We start from the raw sequence: 6679 nt of genomic DNA on the forward strand, positions 1-6679 counted from the left end.
GAGGAGGTTAGATGAACATCTTGCTGGGGTCATTTGACCCCAGTATTCTTTCCTGCCATGGCAGGGGGTCGGACTAGATGATCTGCTTAGGTCCCTTCCAACCCTACAAACTATGAAACTATGAAACTATTAATACACATATGACATACGTTTTGCTTTCAACAGTTTGAGGCAAACTTTCCCAAAAATCCCTGAACCTATCATTTTGAAACCTGGCACGCTTCATGCACTCGGAAGGAGCTACCATCCCTGCTGTTTTCATTCAAATCTGCCAAAAATGACAACGTTTCAGTGATTCCCCATTATAGTCTATGGCCGAATCACTGAATCTCTCCGAATCAGTGCTGAATCTTTTGAAGCCAAGATTCAGCCAAACTGGTTCGGGACAGTGACCCGAACCTCTGAATTGAATCACTGTCCTCCTGATCTGCCAAATCCGAACTGAATACTTCCTTATTTGCACAGGTCTATTATTTGGCACTTAAAGTTCCATTCCTGTACCAGTAAGGCAGGCACCAGCCTAGAAGAAAGAAATTCTGCATATCTCCCTGGTTTGCCAAAAATGTTTCTGAAGATCATTCTTGGTGTCTCAAGTTAGCACTCTAGAATCTTGTCTGCTTTATCATGTGCACATGGTTTTTCCTTTAGTTTCCATAATTAGACCATCCCAACCACTTTATAACTGGATCTGGAACACTTTTCCATTTTAACAATGGATCAAAATGCAAAATAAAGAACCATTGACCTGAGATAAATGATAATAACCAACTTGAAGCACCATGTGGAAAAGAATTACTGCAATGATTCTACCATAGGCACAGGGAAGCAACAAGAGCAAGGTTCTCTTTTTCTACAGGCAGAAGCAGAGATAAGAGACTGAAGTGATTTATTATATCATCTAATACAGGGAAGCAGAGGGTAAAGCAGTCAAGACTGATGACATATCCTCCCTCCTTACTCAACCCTTTGTATCTTTTCCCAATTCTTAATGTCACATTTCTAGTAATTCATTTCCTTGCACTGGGCACTGCTTCCCACTCTTGCTAAGTCTAATGACCTCCCCTTGTCTCAAGTATTACTTAAAACTCTATAAGCCAACATAGAGATAACCAAAAAGGTGGATCATTAAGAAATACGGACATCCTGTTGATTATCACCCTGTTATTTGTGCCTGGATTCTTCTGAAAGGATTTTAAAGGTCATGAGGGAAAAAAGTGCTCCATGAAAGCTCCTCTTGACACTGATTTGAAAAAGTCCCCTTTATTCCCATAGTTATGTTAGAGATCTCAAGATCATGACTAACTCTAGCAAGAGGCATGAAACAAACACTTTAACTGGGTAGGTTTGTTTCATTAGAGATAGAGATGGGGGGAGGAAATCAGGAAAAACAGCTTGGAATGGCATCATCTTAAAAGCTTTTATTTAAGTGGGGTCATTTCAATCATGAAAACTTTTCAGTTTATATTTTCTTCTACTTTCCCCGACTCCCCATTAAACTTTGAAAAGCTTTTAAAAAGCTGGTAAGTGAAAATTCTTACAAATGCCAAATGCTCTTGCTCTGCAAATCTTCACAGTTTAAGAAATAGAAACTAAAGAAGTTTTAGCTTTTGCTTTGCATTCACTCAAATGTATTCAGTACAGCGTACATATAAAGCAAGCCTGTCCAGCTTCTAAGTGGCCAGGGCAACACGCTGTGGTAGCCGTACCAGCATGAGCCACTGCCTCCCATGCTGTGCACTGTGCAGGCGCCTCAGCCTAACACTCAGGTCCCCAGCCTCTGGGCTATCTACAACCGGGAGCTGTGCTGCATCACTGCCCTGCGGCAGGGCCAGGGAATGGAAGCCAGAGGAGGAGTGGGAGCCTGGAGGCCCTCGCTGCTGTTGCAGCTTGAGGGTTAAGGGGAGCTACAGCTAGGTGGAAACTTGTGGGCCCACAAATTAAACCCTCACAGGCTGCCACTGGACACCTCTGATATAAAGGATTTTACCTGGAATACATTCACCAGTACCTTTAATGACCCTATTTGTAATGTGAAAGAATTGTATACATTTCACACATTTAGAATAAATAGCAAAACATTTTAATATGAAACTTAAAGGCTTTGACTTGCTGGAGTACTCGCTGCATATTTTACTTTCTCTGGTCACACAATTTATCTGTCTGAATGAGTCTACCCGTTTCATAAAGGTTGTCAGATCATCAACGAAAAAAAGCCAAATAGCCTAACAAATCCCACCAGTGCATTCCAGAATGGTTTAATGGTGCTACTCTGGAGTGTTGTAAAGAAGCCTTCCATTTTTCTCTATTTGCAGGTGTTGAGACTTGTGCATCCCAAATTGTGTACTACCAAAGCTAGTGCTATATTTCCCTTACTTTACAACTATGAGGAATACTAAATTTAATACCTATGAGTAGGGGTGGATCCAGGAAGGCTGCATTAGCACACCTGCACCCTATTTTGATTCTTTTTTCCACCCCAAATTTTAAACTAGCTGCTTGGCAGCGGCACCAGCATTTCTAGTCAGGCAGTGCTGAGCGAGTCAATTGACTTCATGGTTCATTATAATCCACCTGATCCCTTCTAAACTCTTCATTCCACAGGTATTAATGACCCTCTCTTCTTTTTAATGGTCTCAATGTTCCACCAGGCAAGCTATCCTTTGTTTTGCAATTCTGCTGTCCGTTAGCAGCTCCTGAAGCTTCTGTTTCACAACCCTACAGACTGTTTTAATTCATTCTAATGAAATTCCATTTGTTTCTGCTTCAGTCTTATACAGAAGAATACAGTGCTAGGCACCTAGCATACTGGTAAAGTTTCTAGTTTATTTTTAACTAGAGAAAAATATGTTGTTTTATATTGATGCAGTATTCAATGTGCATTAGGACTGTACCGTTTATAGTTGATAAGCGTGCATCTAAACTAGAAACCTTCAAAAACAGTTTTCAACATTTTAGACTAACAAGTTGTTCATTACAAAATGGGCTACATAAATGGGTATTAAACACCTGGGAGTTTTATGGCTTTCACAAAAACATATGCTAAAAACATCACTGTCATCCTGCAAGCAGTGTACAGGATGACAGCAGGAGAAAACCTTAAGCAATACCAGCTTTATAAAGTTTTTAGTTAATCAGAAGTCATATAATCAGGACAAAATTAACCTGGTTCCAAGGAGACATGTAAAGTTGAATTAGTATTCACACTGGACTGTCAGGGATATATTAAATCCATAATTACAGTAATCCACAGCTGCTTCAACTGTAGAAAATAATGAATTGCCCAGTGAGAACTGGTGTCCATGAAATGGAAAGAAAAGACCATCTGTTGTAGTTTTGCTCTGACTTTCTGCTTTGAGCACAGATAACTTGATCTTCCTTGACATTGTCTATATGTGGATTTATAGCTCTATGCACTTCCAAATAACCACAACACAAAATAGAAAAAGGTAAAACAGAAAAGGTTAAATGTTGATGGTTTATGGCTTTAAATTATGTTTTAGCTTTCTCCCCAAGAGGAGACTTGTCACCCTTTCTTTAAACTGGTTGTTTACTTAAATGCCCTAGAATGAGAAGCAAGTTTTTTTCACAATTTGTAATATAAACATTACCTGCTCCAGTCCCATCTCCCTGAAATGTATTATATAATATCAAGCTCATATAAGAATGCTTTTCTGCATCAGATAATATCTGCTTCTACTGTAGGACATTAAGGAAAAAGGATGGAAGTAGGTGAAATATAATACAGTAATTCTGCATGTTTTGCTAATAACATCCTTGCATAGCACCTTTCACCTGGATATATCATTATACAAAAATTAGGATACAAGCTCCCTACGACATAGCTTCCTTCCCATGACCCTGCAAAACCAGCCATTTTGCAGATTGGCAACTTGAAGCTCAGAGGTTATGTGACTTGCCAGGTCATACTTGTAAACAGTAGAAATGCACAAGAACCCCAAAATCTAAAATTTTAATTAATGGATTCACAAATTATAAAGACAGATTGTGGCAATCTTATATGACCCTCCTGCATAACCCAGGCCACAGAACTTCCTTGAACTAATTCCTCTTTTTGGAGTACATCTAATCATGATTTAAAAGTTTCCAGGGGTGGAGCCTTAGTAAGTTGATCCAATGCTTAATTAATTATCCTCATTGTTAAAGATATCCACTTCTTTTCTTGTCTCAATCTATTCATGCACTTTCAGCCACTGGATCTTTCTATAACTACATCTGCTCAACCATAGAGTTCTACATTATTAAATTTCTGATCTCCATGAAGATACTTTCACACTGTGATAAAAATCACCTTCTTACCTTTATTTTTGATAACCTGAACAGATTTTGCTTTTTGAGTTTCTCTCACTAGTAGGCATGTTTTCCAGTCCCTGATTAGTTATTGTGATGATTTTTTGAAACATTCATTTTTTCAAAAAACTTTTTGAATGGCAACTCCAGATATAGACACAGCATTCCAGTACTGGACTCATTTTGATCAAATACAGAGATTATATGAGCCATCTTGACCGCAGTATTGCATGAGAAATTCATGTACAGCTGATTATCTATCATAACCCCCAAGTCTGTTTCAGAATCAGTACTTCCCAGGATAGTCTTCCATTTAATAAGCCCATCCTTCATTCTTAGTTTTAAGATATACAGCCTTTCATTTTTGTTGAACAAAAAAAGGCATACTTTTATAGCTTACCAAGCAATACTGTGTCTTGACATTTTCATTATTTACTACTTCTCCAATTATTGGGTCATTTCATTAGTATTGATTATATTTCTTCCAGCTCATTGAAATACAAATAAAAATATTCTATTGCACAGGACTCCTAAAATATACTCTCTCATCGATCTTCAGTTTATAATTATATTTTCAGATTTAATAATTAGCTAGTCTTTAATTAATTTTATTATGTGCCATACTGTCTTTGTAGTTTCTTGATTAAAATGTTGTACAATATCAAGCCCAATGCCTTACAGGAATGTAAACATGTTACATCAATACTATTATCTTTAGCAGTGGTTTTCAATCTTTTCTCATTTCTTGACCCCTAAAAAATTTCAAATGGAGCTGCGGACCCCTTTGAATAGTAAATGTGGTATTCACATAGTTTTAATTGATCACAGTCATCTTTCACAGCTCCACAGGTTGAAATCCACTGATCTTTAGCAGTCAAACTTATAAACTCATCAAAATGGTTTAATAGAAATTTTTCCACTAGCTTGCTACTGCACTTGCAATACTCCTTTTTTCATGATTATTTTTTCCCCTCCCCTGCACATTTGTTCCAGATATTAAAACATCAAAACAACTTTGTACTGGACATACATCAAGTTGGTCTGTCAGGATCTATCTATCTTTAAACCCTGCTTATTTGCATTAAATATGTTACCTTCCTTTAATTCTTTATTAATTGCAACCCATATCAGCTGTTTCATTATTCTTCCTGGGACTGATGTCAGATTGACATGCCTGTAATTACCCAGGACATCTCATTAACTCTCCTTGAGACACCAGGTTTGTTCTAGTCCTCCAAAACTTTCCTAGTGCTCCAAGAGTTACTGATATTACTGACCAAGAAAAATGCATAACTAATCGTTGCTGTTAATTATCATCATAATTTTCCTAGTCCAACGTTGTAGCCATCATTTAGACAGACACACAGTACAACGGACAGTAAAGGCAGTAAAGACATGTAAAGACATGCTTGTGGAAAAGTTTGTTACTATACTTGCAATGTTTCTTTTCCCTCTTTTCCTATTTTTCATCTATTACTGCCCCCAGTTTAAAAAATAACACAAAACAAATTTGTAATAAGCGTACACCGAGCTTAAAGACTTTCACTGTATATAAAGATAGACAAGCAGGACCAGATGCTTGCAAGGAGTGTTATTGGAAAGTATAATACAGCAGACCTATATCCCTATATATAATTTTTCTAATTACCATTACTATGACATGGTCAAACACGCAGCCCTCAGGCTAGCCCTTTTCGCTCTATATAGCATGTTGCCTGTAGGGCGTATTCAAATTCTGTATAACTTAAAGCTTCCATTAAAAGAAAAAATTATATATCTTATTTGGTTGCAAAGATAACTCCCCAAATAGAATGTCTGTCAGACTTAATAAAAGCAACACTAAAGCTTGGTCAGGTAACATTTTTCAAATCCTAGTAAATTTACAGACGTAGGCTCCATATGTGGCTATAAAGCAAAAAAATACAAAATAAAATTAGGCTGCTCTGGAGGCCTGGTTAGCCCCTGTGGAAATACATATGGCTGAAAGCATCCAGAGGAGACTAATATTTTGGTAGTAGACATGTGTAAAGATCTTTGCCAAAATGTCTAATTTACCTCTAATGGAACATAGGGAAAATATCTGAATAAATAACCAAAACAGAGAGAAACAGGAGTGTCAAGACTGATGCCAATTTTACAGATAATTTATTAGGTGAATCCCTTAGACTGGCTCATAATTAGTTATGATGAACCAGTGATATAGAAGCAACTGTGAATGAGCTATGAATCAACTTTAAGCATGGAAATAAATGCAAAAAAACCAAATTTCATAAATATTAGAAAAATTTTCATTAGAACTGTAACCATGCTAGGATTTGGCCTAGATTGACAGTACAAGGACATTATTTTTATATTTCATATTGCAAAAAAT

At 37.1% G+C, this 6679-nt stretch overlaps 1 protein-coding gene across 1 annotated transcript in view; it reads right to left on the reverse strand.

The window, feature by feature from the left end:
* PPM1L (protein phosphatase, Mg2+/Mn2+ dependent 1L) overlaps window positions 1–6679 on the reverse strand; it is a 140755-nt gene that overhangs the window by 19814 nt on the left and 114262 nt on the right. The gene's annotated exons all lie outside the window — the stretch shown is intronic.

Source organism: Crocodylus porosus, unplaced genomic scaffold (assembly GCF_001723895.1).
Source record: "Crocodylus porosus isolate Cpor-Errol unplaced genomic scaffold, CroPor_comp1, whole genome shotgun sequence".
Lineage (NCBI taxonomy): Eukaryota > Metazoa > Chordata > Crocodylia > Crocodylidae > Crocodylus > Crocodylus porosus.